Source organism: Pongo pygmaeus, chromosome 2 (assembly GCF_028885625.2).
Source record: "Pongo pygmaeus isolate AG05252 chromosome 2, NHGRI_mPonPyg2-v2.0_pri, whole genome shotgun sequence".
NCBI classification, from domain to species: Eukaryota; Metazoa; Chordata; class Mammalia; order Primates; family Hominidae; genus Pongo; species Pongo pygmaeus.
The window spans coordinates 45,811,643-45,836,613 of NC_085930.1; the positions used below are offsets into that span (position 1 = coordinate 45,811,643).

The 24,971-nt window shown below is 41.6% G+C and overlaps 1 long non-coding RNA gene across 1 annotated transcript in view; it reads left to right on the top strand.

Annotated features, from left to right (window-relative positions):
* Positions 1 to 24,758, top strand: part of LOC134739156 (uncharacterized) — a 77,249-nt gene extending 52,491 nt beyond the window's left edge. Inside the window, exons 3-4 of the long non-coding RNA XR_010125678.1 lie at positions 20,218 to 20,436; positions 21,808 to 24,758. This is a non-coding gene — a long non-coding RNA (uncharacterized LOC134739156). The remainder of the gene's footprint in view (positions 1 to 20,217; positions 20,437 to 21,807) is intronic.
* Positions 24,759 to 24,971: the final 213 nt, after the last annotated feature.

Sequence of the window (24,971 nt, forward strand, 5' to 3'; positions counted from 1 at the left end):
AGTAATTGTTTAGTACCAGGCATTTTTTCTACAAGAATGATTACCCCATTGGAAGCAGGAATGAGACTCAGTTATCTTAAGCAACTTGCTCAAGGTCACACACCCGATAAATGGCAGAGCCAAGATTCCTTCCTAGGCTTGAATGATCTGTGCAGCATGCTCTGAACTAGGCGGAGACCCCAGGAACAGGAATAGGAGTGAGACAGCAATCCAGAAACAGACTCTCCCATGGCAATAGGAAGGCTCCTGAGGGTTGCTCATGCACTCAACATCAATGAGCTGTGGGGCGGCTCCTGGCTATTGGCTTCTCATCAAGGACTCCAAACCTCTCCTCACCTCTTAAAAATCTTCTTGTCTCTTCCTCCTGATCCAGCTTGCTCTGCTAAGCAAAGTACCCCACACCAGGCATAGAAAGAAAATGAATATTGCCTTCATATTTTTCTCTGAGCAGGGAGATGTATAGCTTTTAGGTCTCTCACATGATAAGAAAATCACAGTTCCCCTCTTTTTGGCTCCATTTCCAGTCTCTTGAAGGTGCAGCTGTGTGGCTTGGCCATGAGGATTGGAGAGGATATAAAGAGGGCAGGAGAGGGGACGACTCCCATTTTGCCACCCCGGCAGCTCTCAACCGGCTCTGCTCCAGCCAACTCTTCACAGTGCTTAAAGTCCTTTTTCAACTCCACGAAGTGATGCTCTCACACGGTTCAGATGAGCTCATCTCCTCTCTAACTACACTAAAGTGCCTCGAGGGCTGGAACACTGCCTCATACTTCTCCATCCCTGACATGCTCAAGCCCAATGCTGATACAGTGCTCAGTAAATTATTGTCCTTTGGTTGATTTGCAGCAAGTGCTTTTTAAATTGGAATGCTCAGGGTTGAAATAGTCCCTCAGTTGTTCTGGATCACCATTCTTAATTATCCTCCTCTTGTTGGTGTGCTACAGTTTCTGGATTCCCTCAGTTGAGGTATAAGAACCTCATGTGGCCTCACTGGACAGCCACTTTGAGGCTGCCTTCATCAACACCTGTCATTCTGTTGCCCACTTCATTTTCCCCAGTCTGTTGTGTTGGCTCCACATCCCTGAGTCATGCCCACTGTCTGCTGTCTTATTCCTGTGTTTGTGCTGACTTGACAAATTACTCTCATCTCAACTACTGTGTAGCAATACTTTTTATTCAACTTTTACCAATTTCCTAATACCATGGTCAGTGCAAATATTCTCCATTCTTTGGCTTTACCTCAAGTTTCCATCCTAATTTTTTTCTCTTTCCTAAAGAGAAGTCCATACATTCTAACTTTGTTATGACTTGCTTGCTCCTTAATCTCTTGTCTTTTGGTTTCCACTCTTCATGCTGTGTTGTTCCCACTGGGAAAGGAACCATAGACTTGAAGAGTCTGTCCTTGATCTCGTCTTGCATGGTTTCTCTGCAGCCTTTGATGCTGTGGACCACTGCCTGGTCCTGACACTCCTTCTTGCTTTTGCTTCTTTAATGCTCCATGTGTCTGTTTCTTCCGCTACTGCTATTTCTCCATCCAGGCCTTTCTGAGATTCAGTCTCTGTTTGGTTTTCCTTAGAGGCAATTTTCACTCCCATGACTTCAGTTATTATCACCTCTATGCCAGGTCACACTTCCGGTTGTCTACTGGATTTTTCTACTTGTCCATCCTACTATTATTAAAACTTGAGATATCTCAAACTGGATTTATTCCCCCTTCCAAAACTGCTTATTTTCTTCTACTAACTTCAAGGCCGAAGGTTTCTGCCCATCCATTGATTGTAACCCTCCATCAGTCATTAAAGTATATGATTCCTTTAGATCTATTCTCTATCCCATCTATTTAGTTTCTGCCACCACCCTAATTCTAACCCTTTTGTCACATGTATAAACTATTGAAATTAATCTCTTAAAATACTTTTTCAAAAATGTACTCTTCTACTCAAAACATCCAGTAGTTCCCCATTATTTACAGAATCAAATCCAACCTTCTTCACCTAAGGTTCAAGACCTTCCTTAATCTAATCCCAACTTTGTTGTTCCCATCATTTCTTCCTCTATTATATTTGCCTTAAAGAAATAAATCAGTTTAATGAAACTGTTCTGCTCATAAGCTCCCAAACACTTTATATCCACACGGTTGTTCATGTCCTTTCACCTACCTGCTACATCCATCCCTCATATTCCCATCTCTTCTGGCCTAACCTTCCTTCAAACCACCTTTCAAAAAAAGCTTCCTTGACCATCTCAATCTAAATTAACCTCTTCCTCCCATAAACTCCCTTACTCCATTAAGCTCCTGGCAGTTTATGAAATTATGTAAATTCCAGTTCATATGTTAAATGATTGCTTAATTTTTCTTACATTGTCTTTCTAACTAGATTGTTTGCTCCTTCTGGATTTGATCCCCCAGCTGGCACCTGGCTCAGACTTAATTAATGCTGCTGTTCTTGTCTGAGTTTCCATGAACTTATAAATACAAGTTGTTTTTGTAAATTGAGTCCCAAACCCATATGTTTATAAGAGCAAACACCTTGAGCAGGATTAACTACGTGCAAGTATGGATATTCTGTTCTATTTTTTCGAAACAAATCTTAGTTATTGGCTACCTATGTGCTTTGGTCCATTTGTGCTGTTGTAACAGAATAGCACAGACTGGGTAATTTATAATGAACATATATTTATTGGCTCACAGTTCCAGAGGTTGGGAAGTCCAGTGTTCAGGCATCTGGAGAGGGCTTTCTTTTTGCATCATAGCATGGCAGAAGACATCACATGGCGAAGGCAAAGAGAAAAATGAGGACCAAACTTGCCCTTTTATAACATTACTCCATGCATAAGGGCAGAGCCCTCATGGTCTAATCACCCGTTAAAGGTCCCATCTGTTAATACTGTTAATATGGCAATTAAATTTCAATGGGAGTTTTGGAGGGAACAAACATTCAAACCAGAGCACTAGCACAAACACAGGTGTATGAGCCTCACCTTACACATTTTGCCTTTTCTTTAGCACATCAGGAAAGGAGAAGCAAGTTGTGTTCTCTTCCAAGCAACCTCATTTATTATACAGTGGCTAATTTCCTTCTTCATACCAAAGTAACTGCACCATTTAAAGTGAAAAAAAGGAAGAAAGAGAGAGACAAAAAGAAAAAGAAGGAGGAAAGAAAGAAAGAAAGAAGAGAGGAAGGAAGGGAGGAAGGAAGGTAGGAAGGAAGGAAGGAAGGAGAAAGAAAGAAAGAAAGAGAGAGAAGGAGGGAGGGGGAGAGAGAAAGAGGAAAGAAAGAATGAACGAAAGAAAGAAAGAAAGAGGGAGGGGGAGAGAAAGAAAGGAAAGAAAGAAAGAAAAAAGAAAGAAGGAAAGAGAAAGAAAGAAGGAAAGAAAGAAAAAGAAAGAAAGAAAGAAAAAAGAAAGAGAAAAAAGAAAGAAAGGGAAAAAGAGAGGGAGGAAGGAAGGAATGAAAGAAGGAAGGAAGGATACAAAAGAGAAGAAAAAAGTAAGTTTGTATAATAATAAGATCTGATTCTCTCCTCCTCTATTATACACATTCAAGAGTGTGGTGTGGAAAAAAATAGAAATTTACACTTGACAAACAGCTTTGCTATCTCTAGTAATGAATTAATTTACTGTTTCCAAGCACCTTGACACTCATTTACCAAAAAGGAAAGATGCAAGGGTCATAGATATAAATGTATATTTTTTTCCTTATATGTAGAAACAAAATATTTACTAATGAAATTCTTACTTCTTTTTTCTTGAGACGGAGTCTCACTCTGTCACCCAGGCTGGAGTGCAGTTCACTGCACGATCTCAGTTCACTGCAACCCCCACCTCCCGGGTTCAAGCAATTCTGCCTCAGCCTCCTGAGTAGCTGGGATTACAGGAGCATGCCACCACGCCCGGCTAATTTGTGTATTTTTAGTAGAAATGAGTTTTCACCATGTTGGCCAGGATGGGTCTCCATCTCTTGACCTCAAGATCCACCCGCCTCGGCCTCTCAAAGTGCTGGGATTACAGGCATGAGCCACCGCACCCAGCCCTTGCTTCTTTAATTCAGATTAGACTCAATTCATCTTTACCAAGCTCTCCATTTCTCGCCATGATGGTGAGGTAATGTCCTTCTTCTCAGTGTGTAGGTGGACTAGCAAAATGGCATTACCTGGGAGCTTGCTAGAAATGCAGCATCTTAGAACCTTTCCCAGAATCAGCATTTTAACAAGATTTCCAGGTAATTCAAAAAAGCACTAAAGTAAGGCATATGTAATAACAAGACAGCATTGGAAATTCATCTCAGATGGCATTATATGCAGCTTCATGATTCTGTCAGAATCTTAAATCACTATTTGGGTGGTGATGGGTTGACAATATAAAGTAGCTGCAGTTTGCAGACCTGAGTCCTGCTCTGGGCAGTGTCCTCCCGATAAAGCCCCAGATTGCAAGAGCCCTGAAATACATGCCTGCTGCCTTACCCTTGGGCTGAGGAAATCTCTCTGAGAGTCACATTCCACCCACTACCCCCTCACTTGTTTCCATCATATTACTCTCTTCCTGGGACTCCTCCTCCGCCTTCCTATAGATGTCTGGATGAGACAGGATGGAAGTGTCTCACTGCTTCTGCCCTTGACTCCCCTTCACACACTGCCCTAGGCCATGCCCCAGGAGAGGAAGGAACTGGAACTGTGTATACCCCTGGGGCTAATTGCCCCAGACGGTGTTTTCCTCTCCTGTGTCATCCTCTATTACCTTTACTCTGTCTTTTTTTTTTTTTTTTTGAGATGGAGTTTCACTCTTGTTGCCTAGGCTGGAGTGCAATGGTGCGATCTTGGCTCACCACAACCTCCGCCTTGTGAGTTCAAGTGATTCTCCTGCCTCAGCTTCCTGAGTAGCTGGGATTACAGGCATGAGCCACCACGCCCGGCTAATTTTGGATTTTTAGTAGAGACGGGGTTTCTCCATGTTGGTCAGGCTGGTCTCGAACCTCTGACCTCAGGTGATCCGCCCGCCTCAGCCTCCCAAGGTGCTGGGATTACATGCATAAGCCACCACGCCAGGCCTACTCTGTCATCTTTCTTAAACCCATCTAGAGAAATATAATCGCTTTAAGCATTGTATTTGCTATTGTCTATTAGATCTGTTATTTTCCCATCAGGTTTTTTCTAAGTGTGTCTTTGTTTTGAATCTTAAGGAAAGCTTGGTACTTAAAGATAGAAGACCAAAACAGGCAAACCATTTTGGTGTGATGCTGGGTTCTCCTTAACCCCTAGAATAACCAATAGCATCACATTTTTAAAACTTTATTCAGTCATTCATTTTCAATACATGTTATTGAGCTCCTATTTGTCCATGGAGTGCAACAAAACTCTTATTCCATGGGGTGCAACAACAACAAAAAATTGTCCTTATGAAGACTCATTCTAATGGAAGAAGCAGTCAATAAGCACATAAACATATAGCTAAATAATACTATTTCAGATAATGAGTGGGGCTATGAAAAGACTATAATAATGGGAAAGAACAACTGGGTATAAATTGTGACCCCTTTACCTTGAGAAGTCAGGGAGGAACTGTGTTTTGTGTCATTTGAGCTCAGATATAAATGATTAGATGGAGGCAACTATTCACATATCTAGGACAGGTGTTCCAGACAATGGTGACAGGAAGAGAAAAGGTCCTGAGGCAGATCCTGTTATGATAAACACTTGGGGTGAGTAAGGAAGGGGAGAGAGGGAGAAAAGATGACTAAAACAAGCCCTTGGCCTCAAGTCTCTGGGAGTCAGTGGAATGATCTGGGCATGATAGGAGGAAGAGGGAGAAAATATTGGAAAGTAGAGAAGAGAGAGCAAGAGGTAGAGGAAAGAAATCAGAAAGACATAAGAGTGGTAGGAGATGGCCAACTACAATTCTCTGCCCAAGCCACTGGCCAGCATGAGTGCAGCGGGCTTCTTACTGGGAGTCTGTGACCAAAGAGAGTGTGTTTCTTCTTTGGAGGGAGGAGAGCTGCAGAAGGAAAATACACTAATAAGCCAGAGGCAAAGGAGGCCCTTAGTAACAAGAAATCTTCTGAAGAGAGAACTTAGGAATCAGATTCTAGCAAAGATATAAGCTGGAATTTTCAAGCTGTGTTATTTTCAGAGGTTATAAGGACATCTCAGAGCCTCCTACTCTGAGAGTTCTCACAGTCCTGGGCGGCATTCACACAAACAGGTCGGTGTATGAATATATGAGGGTATGTGTATATCCTGTGTGTTGAGATCGTCGGGGGTGCCTGGGCAGAGGGAAAGAAGGAAAGGCCATTAAAAGCCTTGCTGAGAAAGGTATTTCTTAAGGACAAAAAAGAATCAGGCCCCTCACTCCCTACTGAGCCCATTTCTCCTGCCTTTACCCGAGCTGTCAGGCATGAATCCCTGTAGCATTCCGTAACTAATTGACAGTAATGGGGGCCATTGGGAGTCTAAGAATACATGGCTTTACCCGGCATGCATTGGAAAGAAGGGGGGCTGCCTCGGGGGCAGCTGTGGGGAAAATAAAGGCTGCATTTTAAACTTTTTTTTTTTCTTAATTGACGGTAGGAGGTAGAAGTAGGGAGGAGCAGATTCAGGCAAACCTCTCCTCTAGCTTAAAAATAAAAAAATTGTAAATCTCATTTCTTATCCTGAGCTAATATCCCAGGATACTATGTCTGCCACACAGAAGAAACAGATGGAATTTCAATTAACCCCAGGGCCCCCTGTGAAATCTATATTGTACCCTCTGGATTTACAACATATTGTAATATATGACTGCAGGCTCTGGAGATTCCATCACAAATCAACCCTTTCTATTCCAGAGGTTCAGAAAACTACCACAAAAGCTCACTTCAGAATCAAAAGTGGACAGTTTCTTACAACTTCATCTTCAGAGTTGAAACCCAATTTTAATTTTATAACAGTTTATTTATTGAGCAGTCCCCATGTTTTTATAAGAGAAGACATTTTTTTTTCCTTCTATGAATGATGATAATGACAGACTAAAACTATTTATGCCAAAAAGAAAATTGGGAAAAGATACACCATTACCACACCTTGATGAATGATTCACCATAAACTCACAGTCAATTATCATCCAAAGGATTTTTATATTTAAAAAAATTATGCCTTTATAGAATGTAGTCTTTAATACTAAAGATATTTGAAATCAAAATAAAAGCAGTTACCTCTCCTATTAATATCACATGAAGTTGTAAATTTTGCAATAATTTTAAGAATTCCAAGTGGTTTTTCAAAGTTAGGATTGTTTATAAACCTATGGTTCTGACTTTTATGTCTTTTATTATTGGCCTCACCTTTCTGCATTTATTCTTCGTTTCAAAAATAATATTTGCATAAGTCTTCAACTTCTCACACCCACAAAAACTTTCAAAATTAATTTTGACCTTTTGATATTAAGGAAAAATTTGCTGTGCATTTTTCTTACAAGACTACTTTTCCCTAAAATTATACGTCAACTCAAATCTTGCATCACCTTCTGCAGAGATGAATTTTCCCCATTCAGTAGTACAGACTCCTTTTCTCTCTAGGTTGCTGTTGTGTTATCCAGCTTATTTTATGAAAAATTTGCCTCTGAACCCTGGGGACTATATCTAGGAAATTAGATGAGCAAACTTCCTGTATTTTGAGAAAAATAACTTTGGAGAATTGAAATGTGTCTTTTTAAGGGATTGCAATATGATGTGAAGGCTCCTCCTCATTCCAAGGTAACCATGAGGGACTGAGGACATAGGCTGCCCTCAGAAACACAGTCTATTGGACTCAGAGATGTTGAGAGCTGGGCAGAGTGAAAAGAGCCATCATTCAGACAGCTAAGATATTGTTTGTCCCCACTTTGCCATTTCACGGAGGTAAATAAGGCAGTCACTGGAATGTTCTTCTCCAAATTGTCAGAACAGAGGAGTTCTCCAGCCTGATTTTCTTTCCTCCACCAAATGCACAGCCTTGCAGGACCACTGGGGAACCTTCTTTCTCCCTGTGTCTACCATCGTATAGCTAGGCCAGCAGGGGCCATGACACGGTGAGGGCATCCCTCCCAAATCAAGCAGAGCTTGGATGTGGCACAGGGACTGGAGGCCACCAAGGAGGTTCAAAGAAATGGTAGATTTGTTCTTCAGGCAGGTTAGGAACATTGGCTCAGAGGCTGGAAGAAGGTTCTAGTGGAACAAGCTCCTCTTATTTTTAACGAAGTTGGTTTATACCCTTAAACCACCCTTAAATCAGAAAAAAAGTGGTGATTTTAAATAGGCTGAACATTCGCCTGCTTTGGACATCTTAATATCAGGCAATCAGAGGTCATTTTGATGTAATCATTAAGGTTTATTTCCTCATCTGAAGAAAAACATGGATTTGTTATTAAACCCAGACTAGCATTCATTTAACCTGTCTCATTCCCATCTTAGATATCATTTATTCTGGAAAGAAAAAATATATGGTCACTTAAAAATAATATACAAACCACATGTTAAGATTGACTGAGTTTTTGTTTGCTTTTTTAACCTTTTGTGTGTGCTTATTATATATAAATAATAGAAGTCAATTCTTTATAATACTTTCTATGTGCCAGGCACTATTCTAAATGCTTTATGTGCAATAATTATCTAATAATCACAATAGTCATCTAATAATCACAATACTCTATGAGGTATTATTATCATCTTTTTCCAAAGAGAGAATGTTAATGACACAAACAGTATTTGGAATATGTTTGCTTCTTAGCCTTTAGAGGTTACGGCAGGGATCAGGTTTTCTGATCCCTGATCATTCACAGAATTGAAAGTGACATCTTTCAAAACATAGTCAGTATGGTTCCTCTTCTTCCTTCCCATCCCCTTTGCCCACCACCTGCCACCTCTCCTTCTAGTCTGTCCTGAATTCTGCACTCTATTTTCAACTTCTTATTTGAGGCTCCTTCACTTGCAGTCTTCCTGTTTTTATTTTTGTGCTATTAATTTCATGTTCCAACACCACCAGAAGTTAAGGCAAGATGAAGGAGGAAGGAAAGGACAATATAGGAGGTATTCTAAAGTCATCTGGAAAACTTCATTATTGGATTCAGTAGGAAAAGTATACTGACGAGCTCAATTGAAAACATATATGAATGGTGAAATTTTTTGCTATTACTTTACCTTTTCCTTACTTTTTTTTCTGGGTTGGTTTTACTGTTTTACCATGATTTTTCCCCGAGATTCAAACAGAAATCTATTTTCCCATCAGTTTTTCCCAAAAGTCTTCACTCAGCCTTTCCCACAGGTATCTATTTCTTTCTCACTGCCAAGCCCTTGTTTATTATCTTGGCTTGAAATTGTTCTGTCTTCATTCGGCATATCTTAGCCTCAGAACCAGGTTCCTAGGAAAATGACAATTTTTTTTTTTTTTTTTGCAGATTCTACAGTTTTGTTTTGTAAGTTAGACAAATGTGTTGAGCTGAATTAGGGAGAGTGTGATATATACATGCCATATTTCCCTGAAGTACGGTTGCCGAGTATAAAAGCACTGAACTGATTGGGAAACTGTGCCAAGTAAATGAAATATTGCAGCAGGAATAGGAGAAACATTGATCTGGACTGGGCCAGATGCTGGCATAAAGAAAGACAATCTTAGGTGGGGACAGAAGCCAGCAGCAAAGAAGATCTGGAGTCAAGCTTAGGCCCCTGTCGTAGTGGGACCATATGAGGAAGACCATCTAGAATTTTGGAAGAGGCTAAGGCTAAGGTTACAGCCCAGAAGTAAGATTGAGTTTCCTCTAGGCCAGAGAAGACATATTTTCTGTAGCATTTGTAGAGAAGAGTCCAGGAGAAACGTCTGCACTGAGAATGGAGAGCACACTCCTGGGACAGTAGAGATGAAGATTCTCAAGGAAAAGCAGCGATGATGGCTGAGTCACTTGCCAGGAATGTTTGATTGCACTGTTTATGACAGAACTGATTCCAGGACCTCATCTTTGTGGTTTCAACAACTCTTCATTTATTCTCTGAAGATTGCCTTTCATACCATAGGTATGAGTTTTGGCCTTTCATCCTCTTTGTCCCTGAAAGCTCTAAGGGAATCATTGTTTAGGGAGGATTAAATTCTGCTTGTGAGAGCAGTCCTTGCAGACTGACCTGGGCTTGGGACCAGGCACCGTTGCAATGATGGCCGCTCAGGCCCAACACTGTTACTATTTCACACTATATCTTTTTCTACATACAGGCATACCTTGGAGATATTGGGGGTGTAGTTCCCAACCACTGCAATCAAGTGAATATCACAATAAAGCAAGTCACAAAAAATTCTGGGTTTCCCAGTGCGTATTAAAGTTATGTTTACACTACTCTGTAGTCTATTAAGTGTGCAATAGCATTATGTCTAAAAAAAAGTACACACCTTAATTTAAAACTACTTTATTGCTAAAAAATGCTAATGATCATCTGAGCCTTCAGCGAGTCATAATCTTTTTGCTGGTGGAGGGTTTTGCCTCGATGTTGACAGCTGCTGACTGATGAGGGCGGTGGTTGCTGAAGGTTGGGGTGCCTGCAGCAATTTCTTAAAATAAGACAACAACGAAGTTTGCCACATTGACAGATTCTTCCTTTCACAATAGATTTCTCTGTACCATGACATGCTGTTTGGTAGCATTTTACTCACATTTATTTCAAAATTGGAATTAATCCTCTCAAACCTGCCACTGGTTTATCAACTAAGTTTTTGCACTATTCTAAATGCTTTGTTGTCATTTCAACAATGTTCACAGCATCTTCACCAGGAGTAGATACCTTACGAAGAAACTACTTTCTTTGCTCATCTGTAAGAAGCAACTCATTCAAGTTTATCATGAGATTGCAGCAATTCAGTCACATCTTCAGGCTTTACTTATAATTCCAGCTCTCTTGCTATTTCTACCACATCTACAATTACTTCCTCCACTGAAGCCTGGAACCCCTCAAAGTCATTCATGAGGATTAAAATCAGCTTCTTCCAAACTCCTGTTGATATTTTGACCTCCTCGCATGAATCAAGAATGTCTTTAATAGCATCTAGAATGGTGAATCCTTTCCAGAATGTTTTCAATTTACTTTGCCCAAATCCATCAGAGGAATCACTCTCTATGGCAGCTATTGCCTTACAAAATTTATTTCTTTAAAAATAAGGCTTGAAAGTAGAAATTACTCCTTGATCCTTGGGCTATAGAATGGATGTTGTATTAGCAGGCATGTAAAGAACATTAATCTCTTTGTACATCTCCATCAGAGCCCTTAGGTGACCAAGTGCATTGTAATGAACCATAATATTTTATAAGAATATTTTCTTCTGAGCAGCAGATCTCAACAGTGGGCTTAAAATATTCAGTAAACCATGCTGTAAACAGGTGTGCTGTCATCCAGGCCTTATTGTGCCACATATAGAGCACAGGTGGAGTAGTTTAGCATAATTCTTAAGGGCCCTAGGATTTTCAAAATGGTAAATAAGCACTGACTTCAACTTAAAGTCACCAACTGCATTAGCCACTAGGAAGAGATTACTCAAAGCCTGTCCTTTGAAGTTGAAGCCAGGTATTGACTTCTCCTTTTTAGCTATGAAAGTCCTAGATGGCATCTTCTTTCAATACAAGGCTGTTTTGTCTATACTGAAAATCTATTGTTTAATGTAGCCACCCTCGTCAATGATCTTAGCTGGATCTTCCAACTCGCTGCAGCTTCTACATTATTAGCACTTGCCACTTCCCCTTGCACTTGTATATGGAGACGGCTTCTTTCCTTAAACCTCCTGAGCCAACCTCTGCCAACCTCAAGCTTTTCTTCTGCAGCTTCCTCACCTCTCTCAGCCTTCATAGAATTGAAGAGAGTTAGAGCCTTTCTCTGAAATAGGTTTTAGCTGAAGGGTATGTTGTGGCTGGTTTGATCTTCTATCCAAACAACTCAAACTTTCTGTATATGAGCAATAAGGCTGTTTTGCTCTCTTATCATTCATGTATTCACTGGAGTTGCACTTTTAATTTCCTTCAATAACTTTCCTTTGTATTCACAACTGGCTAACTGATACAAGCAGCCTAGCATTTGGCCTATCTCAGCCTTCAGCGTGGCTTCCTCTTCAACGTTAATCGTTTCTAGCTTTTGATTGAATGTGAAAGATGTGAAACTCTTTCTTTGAGTTTAATACTTAGAGGCCATTGTAGGGTTATTAATTGGCCTAATTTCATTATTATTGTGTCTCAGGGAATAGGGAAGCCTGAGGAGAGGGAGAAAGAGAGAGAGAGGAATGGCTGCTCAGTGGAGCGGTCAGAACACGCACACACTGGTCAGTTAAGTTTGCTGTCGTAGGTGGATTTGGTTTGTGGCATTCCAAAACAATCACAATAGTAGCATAGAAGATGTAATATAACAAAAAAGTTTGAAATATGATAATTGTCCAAATATGACAGAGATGTGAAATGAGCACATGATGTTAGAAAAATGGTGCCAATAGATTTGCTCAATTCAGGGCTGCCACAAACCTTCAATTTGTAACAAATGCAGTGCTGTGAAGAACAGTAAGTGAAATGCAACAAAATGAGATATGCTTATATTAGCAAGCTGTTTTCACATCTTCAGAAATTTCTGCTCTCTCATTAAGAATGGTAAAATAAATTGGCATTTATATAGGATATTTCCAACAAACAGCTCAAAAGTCAATAATGACAAAAGGGTCCTTTCTTTTCTTAAATTAGTAGACTTTATCTTTAGAGCACTTTTAGGTTTACAGAAAAATTGAACAAAAAGTACAGAGAGTTCCCACATAGCCCCACCTCCTCCCCATTTCCTCATCTCCTTCCCCACAGATTCGCCTATTTTTAACATATTGTATTAGTGTGGTATGTGTCTTATAATAGATGAGCAATATTAATACATTATTATTAACTACAATCTATAGTTTACATTAAGGTTTACTCTCTCTCTCTGTTATACATTCTATGGATTTTGACAAACATATAATAAAATACATCCACCATTACAGTAACAAACAGAATAGGTTCACTGCTCTAAACATCGCCTGTGCTCCACCAATTTATCCCTTCCATCCTCCCTCCCTCCACCTGACTCTCTGGCAATCACTGATCTCTTTATTGTCTTCATAATTTTGCCTTTTCCAGAATGTCATATGGTTGGGATATACAGTTACACAGTACGTAGCATCTTCGGATTGGCTTTTCTCACTTAGAAATACGCATTTAAGGCTTCTCCATGTCTTTTTGTGGCTTGATAGCTCATTTCTTTTTGCTGCTGTATAATATTCTATTGTATGGATGAACCACAATTTGTTTGTCCATTGGCCTACTGAAGGACATCTTGGTTGCTTCCAAGTTTTGGCAGCATTTATGCTCCAGGTTTTTCTCATTTTGAAGTTAAGCAATGGAAAAGCAAGCTCCCCAGAATTCTATGCCCCCATATTTTCCCAGATGTTTCATTGACTAGCTTGCTCCCTTGGCTCTGGTAACTATTTCCTTACAACTGTTCTTGGTTCCCTCCAAGCTTAATATGGCAGAGATTAAAGTCATGGTTATTTCCAAATTGCTGGATAGCTGATCCCAGACCAGGGCAAGATGAGCAACTCTAAGACACCACCATTGCAGAGGAGAGATAGTCTCAGCTGACCCAGAGGGGCCAATCCCACTAGGACCTCTGGCTCATAGAACATGGACTTCCATCCTAGAAGCCATTTGGAGATACAATTTTCAGCCACATGCTGCAGACAGCTTTCATCTTCTGAAGCCCACCCCTGGTGTCTTAGCCAGTTTGAGCTGCTCTAACAAAACACCATAGACCGGGTGGCTCACACAACAAACATTTATTTCTCACAATTATAGAGGCTGGAAAGTCCAATATCAAGGCAGTAAGCAATTTGGTGTCTGGTGAGGGCATGCTTTCAGATTTGCAAATGGCCATCTTCTGGTTGTAGCCTCACAAGGCCAAGAGAGATTATTTCTCTCATATTTCTTCTTATTAGGTATTAATGCTATTATGAGTGCTCTACCCTCATGTCCTAATTTCCTCCTAAAGACCCTACCCCCTAACGTAATCACACTGAGAGTTAGGATTTCACCATATGAATGGAGCAGGGAACCACAAACTTTTAATCCATAACACCCAGCTAGATACTAGGTAACTACAGTATCTATCTACCAGCTAGATAGATACCGTATTTACACCCACCCTTCATACCTTTCCACCTGTGTCTTTTTAAACCCTGCTCAGCCTCAGGGAAATAGTCATCTTGTTCTTTCCACTTAAAAAGAGAGGGTCTTAGTAAATAGACCATTTATTTTAGATTTCTTCTATTGGTTCCTTCTCTATGTTAATCTGCTGTTCTCTTGACTTCTACATAACGCTTACAATGCACCTTGGTTTTTTGTTACTTCTCTTTTCAATGAGTGTGAGGTCTTCCACTAGCAAAACTGCAGAGGTGGTCTGTCTCCTCAGGCTCCACTCTCTGTGACTTCCTTTTTACCCACCCTATGGTGCTTTTGTACTCACCTCAGTACCAGGACTCAGTACCTCAGGACTCAGTACCTCAGGACTCAGTACCTCAGAACCTGGATCCTCTCACGACCTGCTCTCAGGCTTTCTTGTCACCTCAATGATCCCAAACGGTTTTCAGTAAATAGCTGAAAAGAGTTTAGGCATTTTCCTGACCTTATTGCATTCCAATAAGGAATTGCCAGGATAAGCCAGAAGTAGACTAGAATGTGTGAAACTGCAAGATGCCTGACCCCACCTCAAGGCGGCGGCAGTTTGGCTGTCCTGAGACAGTGAAAAGGAAAAGCTTTCTCTGCTGGTTAGCCCCTCACTTAGAGCTGCCTCAACATCTATTGGAAATTTTCACATTGCATAATTCATCTGTTAACATTCCCTGAAGAGGGTCCAATTTTCAGTGTTCTCGAGGCACTTCTCTGGGAGTTCACCCTTCACAGGGATCTGTTCTTGCAAGTGCTCCTCACTGGGGGAGGGACTATCATGCCTCCATCAATAAAGTAGACCTCTTCTGACCCGGCCCAAGCAATCGCTCCCTACTTTGTTGAACTTTCAGTAAAACATGGCAACAGCACTTAATATGGGATTACCCACAAACCTGTACATTAAAGCTTTAGAGGAAAGGAGACAACGCTGTACCTGTCAAAGATAGAAAAGGGGTTGGGAAGGATGCAGGCATTTAAAGACAGCAATGAAGCAGGAAAAGAAATAGCACAAAGTAGGGATAAAATCTTGGCAGTCCTGAGGTAGAAGGTAGCCGAGAAAAGGTGAGAAGCAATGAGGATGAATTGAGTGAGATGGTTTAATTATGATGTGCTTTATGTACCAAGATCTCTGAGGATACAGAAGACAGTTTGTTCTCAAGATGTGGTGTGGCAATGAAAACAGTTCTCCATTTGTCACTCAAATAGCCACACTGGGTTTGAGTTGGGAAAAAGCCACTGATCATCCTAACACCAGAAAACTCTTGAGTCAGAGCTGCCTCATTTCATAAGCAGAATAAGCAACGAAGTAGGTTCTAATTCTAATGTTTGCAAAGTACCTTCCTTGTTTGCTGAGCCACACTTCAAAGGGATTTATGTACATTACCTCGGATTAATCAGTTATCTTAAATTGTCAGTGAAAGCAAGGAAGGTTAAGTGACTTGCACAAGGACACACAGTTAGTAATTTTTAGAGCCTGGGTCCAACTAGTTCCAAAGCCCCATTGCATGGCCACTAGGTGGTTTGAATTCAGCTTCTCTGCTCCCCTACTTAAGACCCTTTTCCTACTAAGAAAATGAAATTTTACAATTAGATATTTATTCCTTTATCTAAGCACTCTATTCTTTGGTAAATTTCTGCTAAGAGGAATAAGCCATTAAAAAGTTTACCATTAATGTATTCCTTGCTGAAAACAAATTTATGAAATGATTTCCTGCAAGAAAATTTTGATTTGTGTGCATGCAGAGTGGGGAGCAGTCAGAAAAAGGATGAAATGAAAGACCAGCACAGAAGAGGAAGAGGGAGGCAAAAGTAGAAGACATCTTTGCTTACATCTCACATTTTTGAGGGCACAAGTGCTGTTGGGGAGAAGGCCTGCCCATCCTCACTTCTCACTCTGTCCAGGGACCTTGTTACACCTCAGAGTTTCAGCGAGTGGGAGGAAGCTGGAGAGGAGAATACTGGCAATGGCAGAGATGGGGGCGGGAAGGGGGATGGTGCAGGGAGGGTGGAGACAAAGGGGGAAGTAACTTTTTAAATAAAAAATGATAAGTGATGAATGGAATGGCTAATCCTGGGGAGCCCTGAGAATGCCGGACCGCCAAGCGAGAGCGTCTCTTTTTTTCACTTTCCTTTTTCTTTTCTTTTTAATTTTCTTTTATTTAATTTCGCTGCAGCACGTATAATCAATTACAGACTGAATTGGGATAAAGGGAGGGGAAGCACTTTAATTCATAAATCAATTTTATACGGTCATCAGTCAGGTTGTGAATGCAAATACCTCTGTCGGTTTAGGTTATTCAGAATTAATTGACTCCCACAGGGCTGGGCTGCAGATGGAGAAGGGCTTTCTCACAAAGTCTGCTAGGGCCCGGCATGGGGGCCAACCACTTCCTCCCTCCCCACTCTGGCCCTCTGGCCAGCCCTCTCTTCTCCTTTACCCTCTGGGCCCCAAACATGGAGATGATGGGGGTGGGCATCCAGCAAGAAGCTGGGTGGATAAGAGCCCAGAAAGGCTGTTTGAAGAAGGAAGGGGATTCATAGAAAGATGAAAGCCCCCAGACAAACCCTCTTCAGCCCAGGCCCTGCAGAGACACCTTTATGTGATTAGAAATGCTTAACTTTCAAGGGTCTGCTTTTAAGTTCTCTTGAGCTTCTTAAATAAGAAAGAAAAAAGAAAACAAACAGAAAAGCCAGAGCCCCTGGGCTGAAGCTGAAGGGATATCATTCAAAAACCACTGGGTTGCAGGGTTTGTGTGGCTGCCAGATTTTAGCAGCCAGAGAGCAGCCCAGGACAGAGGCCTAAATGCCAGCAGGCCCAGTGAAAGCGAGTGTGAAGGCCCTGCCCAAGGCACCAAAGAGAACAGCCCTGGGCTGTAGGCCCGCAGCAGAGGATGGAGAGAGAGAATGAATTATGGTGTAGAACGGGCTGACCGAGGCTCCCTAGTTGGGCTGCACCTGTTTCCTAACTTAGGGTCTTCTATCTACAGGAGTTCATTCTAATTTGGAAAAGACACGCACCCATCCACCCACACATTCAACATATTTTGACCTCGACTTTTCCACTTTTTACCCTCAGCTAAATATACTTCTTATTGTGTTGCTCCAAATCAGACTGCCTTACTGGTTTTCAGCACTGTCCTCCTACATGGGAATCACCCAGGAGGTTTGTTTGTTTTGTTTTTCTGTTTGTTTTTTTCATGCTGTTGTCCAGGTCCACTCCTAAAATTCTGCTTTAATTGGTCATGAGTAGAGCCCAGGGAATTGGTGCTTTTTAATAGGGTTACAGATGAATTCAAAGGGCAGCAAGGGTTGGAACCACTAAAGTGTCTGAAGACTAAGGTGGGCAACTCTAAAACCCCATGCTTCCCTCCCCAGTCCCCAGTCCCTTCCCACAGCCTGGCAGTGTTTCTGAAGGTGTGCCCCATTGGAATTACATTAGAAAAAGTAAAACAAGCACATTGGTAAGAAAAATAGGAACAAAATAAAATTTGGGAATATATATGTTGTAGATTCCCTGGCCCCCTCCAGATACACTGTAGTAAAATCTCTGGAAACATTTAGAATTTACACAAACTCCCAGTAAGTTTGGGAACCCCTGCTGAGTCAAAGCACCAAGATGTTTGCACTGTCTTTATTTAACATCAAATCCTAGCCTGCATGGTATGCATCACATTTTGCCTTGACACATGGCAGTTGCATGTTTGTAGGTTTTGTCAGAAGAGCTCTCCTGAGAGACCAAAACCTGAATCTAGGAGCAAAATGAAAACAATCTATTTGATGAGATGATCTCAAAGGCTTCATGTTCCAAAGCATGAGTTCTTAATCCATATTGAGACTTTTAAAAATCAGCTGTAAAATTCTTATGCATTTTTAATTTAACCAACAGTTAAATAATCTTTAATACAGTTGCTTATATGTAAATGAGCCATATTCATTTGTTTTAAAAGGCTAAGAGGAATTCTTGGAAATGCTCCATTAATCATTCGTTTATACTACCATATGCTACTGAAAGCAATAAAACTGCTTTTCTTTAAAATTTTCAGAACTTCAGGCTTCTTTCCCAAGTCATACTAGAATTCCTCTCCAAAAAGTCTGAAGGTCTTAAAGGAGATTAAATGTGTGTTTTCTCTTGCTGTACTTAGCCAGCAGCAAAGAGAAATTTGGGCAGAGGGTGGTCCAGAATGAAACAGCATCTTGTTCGCAAAGCCCTGGGTTTCTAAGGTAGATAATCTGAGAAGTCCATGGGAGGAAAGATCCTTAGACCATTCAGGCCGTATGGCAGAGTGAATACACAAGCTTCAGCATCAGTACTGCCCGGCTTCATGACATATATTGGACAAGATATAGCACCTCTCTGTGCTTCAGTTCCTTCCTCTTTAAAATGGCAATATTAACAGTGGGTACCTCATGGGGTTATCGTGAAGAGTAAATGACATTAAGCATCTAAAAACCTAAGCAGAAAGCAAGCCCAATAACTGACAGCATTTGCCCTGAGACAGACTATGGACAGGTGGTGATCAGTGGGCCTACTGGTCTGATTTGGTCCCTCCAGTAGCATCAGCATCACCTGGGACTCTATTAGAAATGCAGAATCTTGGGCCCCGGAATGACTGAACAAAAACTCTGAGGTAAGACATAGCAGTCTGTGTTTTAGCAAGCCTTGTAGGTGATTCTGAACCACACTACAGTTAGAGAACTACCGGGGTAGGCTAAGAGCTGGAGGCTGGAGCCTTGGAGAGCAATAAGAATCTCCTTAGAGTCAAGTGGTTTGTGGTAAAGAAAGAGGGTGGATTTAGCTCTCTATATAGGACGCTAAGACAAAAATGTCTTACACAATTATGAGTCTGGGGTTGGAAGAAAGGAAATTTGGTGGGACTGCAGCCTGAAGTATCCATCCAAAGGATGGAAATCTCACCAGTAACCATGTGCCTTGTACAACAGCACTGTTTGCAAACCCTTGCCACAGACAGCATCTTGTAAACCTCGAGACCTCAGGAAACCTTCCTACCCCCCATACCTCTAGCCCCTCTTGAGATTCCAAGGCCCACGCGTGCCTCCAGCCTCATTTTGCCGTGGGACTTCAGCAAACTACACTACCCAACTATGTCACCAGATGAGAGCAGAAAAGTCTGAACCTCTTTCCCTAGACTTGTGCAGAGAGGGAGAGCCTGCCAGAAAAAGGGTCACAGAAGAGCCATCTCAGCCGTATTGCATTGAGATGTCAGTAGGATATATGTGTAGCCCCTTCCTTCTCCCACAGTAAGGAGTCTCACAGAGCCAGAAGGTGGAGATGGGGGGAAGGCAGTCTGAAGGGGTGGATACTAAAGAATTTGGAAGTCATCTGCAGAGAGATAATTTTTTAAAGATATCCAAAAAAGAGAAAAGATAGTGAAGTTTGGGGGTTTCAGAGAGAAACACCATATTCAGATTTACAAGGTGGCTAAAAGAGGCACAGGTAGGAGCTGAAGGAGGAGGCAGATAGGTGCTGGTTTAAGGGATCTACTTCCCTTTATAGGAAATAAAAAAGTATTATCTTTTCCTCATCCAATGCAAGGTTCATGGCTGATGCCTCTATAACAAAAGACGGATTTTAGAGAAAAGACAGAAATAGAGAAAAGCATAACAAATTTATTTAGCCAAAGTTTTACATGACAGAGGAAACTTCAGAAATGAAGACATAAAAATTCAGGGAGAACTACATTTTTATGCTAGAATTTGATAAGGAATGAACAGTCGTGCAGAAGTGTGATTGGACAAAAGGGCGTATGATCTAATGGTACAAAGCTGGGAGAACTTAGTAAGGCCTGTTTGTTCAGATTCTTCTTGACATTTCTGTATCGCCATTCCTTTCTGCCAGGTGTAGGGCATTTGCCATATGAGGGTCTTATGACCTACTTTCAGGAGAGGTAGGTAAAAGAATTCTTTTATGGCTGGCCCTCTCTTCTTAGAAAGGCAGAAGATCAGAGAATTAACTTCCTACCTCTGTAATTTTCTCCATTTCCAAGGTGCCGTGTTTTGGAGTAGTGTGTCCTGTACCTGTCACCTTTAACAAACAATTACTGAGCACCTACTGGGTGCCAGATACTCCACCAGACTCTGAGAGGACAGAAATGCATAAGACACAATTCCTGCTCTCAAGGAGGCCTTTCAAAAAGAAGAGAGTAGAAAAAATTCACACATTTCCCCCATCCCAAAATGACATCTGAAGAAAGGAAAAGAAAAAGGTAACTCCCACTGTGTCTTTAAACATTTGACTCAAATTTGAGATTTGGGGTTCAGCAATCAGCTGAACCTCTCCCTCTCCTTTACGTGCACGTGCACACACACACACACACACACATTCTGTAGCATGTGTGTCCTCATCCAGCTGGCCAGTGAAGGATAGGCCTACTTGTTGCTGGCCCTACCGGTGCTACAATTTTGGTCAGACAGGTATTAGAAGTTAATTTCAGAAAAAAATCATAGCAGTTTCTGGCACATAAGCCAACTTCAACCTAACCTTTCGATGAGGTAAGGGCAAAGGAATCTGATAAACACATTTAATTTCCTGTGAAATGAACAGGGGTTTAGAAACTAAGAGGGAAGTGGGATTTAGACAAATACATTTTGGGTTTTATCTCACAGGACACATAAAACCCTTTTGTTCCATTTGTCATAGTTCCAGGCCCACCGGGTCTCACCTACCCTTGACATGCACCTCCATTACCTATCTAAGCCTCAACCTCCCAGGGTCTCCCTCTGAACTTTCCCCTTCCTAGGGAAAAGAAGGCAAAGCAACATTGTTGTGATGTGATGTCCAGGACTGGGGTCACATGGCCCACTCCAGATCTGTCCTAGTGGTCACTTTCCCAGGTTCCTGTCCCACTTTCACATTTTGTCTAAATGTGATACAATTATTTCTGGGGCAGAAAGGAGACTCTAAAAGGGGCCCTTTTGTTACTCTCCACGCACCGCCCCCCCATGGTCCTGAGACCTGTTCTCTTGATCCTGGAAGGAAGAAATGAGCTCTTATTCGCTCTCAGACCTCTGCTGATATTTGTTTTTCAGCTAAGTTCAATACAGCCAAATGAATTTTTCAGAGAGACCACAGGTGTCTTGTCAGGACCCAGGTAACAAGATGAAAATAATTGAGAGAGGAAAAATCCCAGAGCCCCTTGGGTGTCATTTTCACAAAGTTTTCTTCTGGGTATCCTTACGCGTTCCGGGTTATTCATTGGTTCTCTTCTGTTGTCCTCACTGGCAATTTTCCTCTGCCTCTTCTTCTTTCTCTACAGTTTTCCCAAAAGCATAAGCTATGTGTCCCTGATCCTGAGCAAAGTTGATTTGAAACCTTGTTTTTTGTTTTTTGTTTTTTTTTAGAACATTTCATAGACAAAACACAACCCCGGCTGCAGCTGGAGGCTGCTGGGATTTCTGTGCCTTGTTTTAATGCATGGGCCCTTTCATGAAATCTGGGGCAGTTAATGGAGGTGGGGTGGAAAAAAAGAGGAGGAGGGGGAAGAGAGGCATGAACTTTTACACTCAAAGTGGGACTTCAGAAGAATTTACAGTCATCTTCTCTGGAGACAGTTAAGAATTTTTTTTTTTTTTTTGAGACGCAGTCTCATCCTGTCACCCGAGCTGGAGTGCAATGGCGCGATCTCGGCTCACTGCAACCTTCACCTCCTGTGTTCAAACGATTCTCCTGCCTCAGCCTCCCGAGTAGCTGGGATTACAAGCACCTGCCACCATGCCCAGCTAATTTTTGTATTTTTAGTAGAGATGGGGTTTCACCATGTTGGCCAGGCTGGTCTCGAACTCCTGACCTCGTGATCCGCCCACCTTGGCCTCCCAAAGTTCTGGGATTACAGGCGTGAGCCACTGTGCCCTGCCGAGACTGTTAAGATTTTATTGCCCTAGTACCAGCAGTTACAATGTTCCATAGAACTCATAGCTGAGCCCATGCCAGGGATTCCCCAGCTCACTGAAGCTGGAAGGAAGCCAACTGGACTGCAAATTTCACTTTAGGAAGAGAGAGGGAGTTAACTTAAAGTGGGAGGTGGGTTGGAGGAAGGATAGAAGCCCAGAAAGTAAGTAAGGCATTGTAAAGTCACACCTTAGGCTCTGCAGTCAGACGGAGCTGGCTGTGGGTGACTTTCCGATATTTACTAACTTAGGATATTAAGCAAGTGCTTTAATCATGCCAAGGCTCAGTTTTCCCATCTGTGAACTGGAGGTCATAATAGTACTTGCCTTGTTGGATTGTTGTGAGGATTTGATGAGATAAAGTCTGAAAAGAATTTAGCACGGTGTTTGGTTCACAGTAAAAATTTAATCAATATTATTTTCTATTATCATAATTATAAATAATGGCATGTGCAAAGGAGAGGCTGCGAGTAGAGTTCACACTTTCCCTCCCTAAGTGTGAGTGTGTATGGAGAGAAGACAAACATTCTTACTTCTAAACAGTCCCTTCCGCGTGACTCTCTCATCCAAGCCTGCTGCGTACCTTGGGTGTGAGGGCAAAGAGTAGTAAAAAGGAAGAAAAATGGAAGAAAAAAGAAGAGGCCACAAAAGCAGAAGAGATTCACGGGGGATGAGGGGCACCGGGGCGGTGGGGTGGGGGCAGAAATGATTGGAAAAAAACATGCAAAAGAAAACTAAGTGAGAGAAATGAATATGGATATGGAAATTGTCAGAAATGGAAAGAAGTTTTGCAGCTGGATGTGGACAAAGCAGGAAATGTGGAGGAGAGGCGTAGGAGTCTAAAAATGTACAGGGTTTAGTTTGCTGGCCAACACCTCCTCTGGGTAGGTAACAACTCCTGAAAGCCATGAACTTTTAAAAAGGAACCTAAACAGCACACCAAACCTTCCTGAAGAACATATAACCACACTGTGTACTTTTTGTCAGCCTCAATTCCTTCCCCCAACTCTCACTGAGCCATTGATCAGTGACTCACCCTTATCTCCCGTGATCTCACACTCCGCTGTAACCCTAAAGAAAACTCTGCTCCTTAAGGTAATCCTCGACACTGTGCTGTGCAGGCCTCTGCTGCAGAGGGTAGGGACAAATTACCCCATGCCTGGAGCTTAGTAAGTGCTCCAGGCATGGGGTAATTCAACAAACAATGTTGGTTGAATGAACAGAGGGATGAATGGTGTGGTATACTTGAGGCAGGCCTACATACAAGTCAACAAGACTGCTCATAGGATCACTTGAGCCCAGGGGTTTGAAATCAGCCTGGGCAATATAGTAAGACCTTGTCTCTACAAAAAAAAAAAAAAAAAAAAAATTTAGCTGGGTGTGGTGGCACATGCCTGTAGTCCCAGCTACTTGGGAGACAGAGGTGGGAGGATCCCTTGAGCCCAGTAGTTTGAGGCTGCAGTGAGCTATGATAGTGCCACTGCACTCCAGCCTGGGTGACAGTGAGACTGTCTCAAAAAAAAAAAAAAAACAGACTGCTCATGGAGACAGGATTTCTTTCTGGGGGAAAGAAATGTCCTGGAATTAGATAGTGGTGATGGTTGTACAATTTTCTGAATGTATTAAAACCCACTAAACTGTACAATTTAAAACGGTAAAACGGTATGTGAATTGTATCCCAATAAATTTAAAAAGTACAAACTATAGCCAGGGAGAAGCAAACAGTCATGACTAGTACCTCTCTTCCAATTGCACTTTTTTTTTTGCTTTGTTTTTCCCCCATAAGTTATTGGAGTACAGGTGGTATCTGTTTAAATGAGTAAGTTCTTTAGTGGCGATTTGTGAGATTTTGGTGCACCTATCACCCAAGTGCACTCTTGACACTGGGTTCCCTTCTCATCCTTTTGCTGCTTCTCAGGACATAGTGATTATCTTTAAAAAGCCTTTCTCGTGGTTTTTGTTTGTTTGTTTTTGGATTTTCAAGTGTTCTGGAAATCGTAGTGGGACCAACGATGACTAGATCTTGTAGTAATAAAGTGACTATGTAAGAGAGGCTCAGTTCTTTCTTGAACATTTCTCTAGGACCTGTGCAAACTTTTCAAGCTTGAACAGTCCTCAAGATAAAGATTCACTTTCATAGCGAGCCTCTTTCACATGGCCCCAGCCACCTGAGGCTCGGCATCAGATAAATTTTTTAGGAAATCTATTGCCTAATTGTCATGTCTCTTAGCCTTATAGTGCCCTTATGGAACACCTTATCTTCCCCGATAGTCGAGAGCATTTAAATGAACAGAAACGGTTTCCCAGATGGGATGGAGAGGAAGAACACAGTGTAGCAATAGATTCTCCCAGGATTTTTTTGTTTTTGTTTTTGTTTTTGGTTTGTTGTTGTTGTTGTGTGTGTGTGTTTGAGTCAGGGTCTTGTTCTGTCACCCAGGTTGGAGTGCAGTGACATGATTATAGCCCTCTGTAACCTTGAACTCCTGGGCTCAAGTGATCCTTCCACTTCAGCCTCCTGAGTAGCGGTATCATTGTGGCCAGCTCTTCTGTTCCTTTAACTTTCCTGTTTAGTCACAACCTGCCTTCTTATATATACCTATAAACACGTGGACATCAATATTAAAAAATTATTTTCTATGGACTTAAGTTTGGTGAGATTGTGTGGTTAACAGAGCAATTCTCTAAGGATTTTGTGTGGAGCTTACTTCACTTGCCTGCTTAACACTGGTGAAAGAAACTCCTGAATCTTTTAACATCATGTAATACATCAGTAACAGACTGTTCAGACAAATAGGATTTTAGATTTGGGGGCTGGAATCTGCGATATTCCTATACAATAAAAAGGAAATGAGTC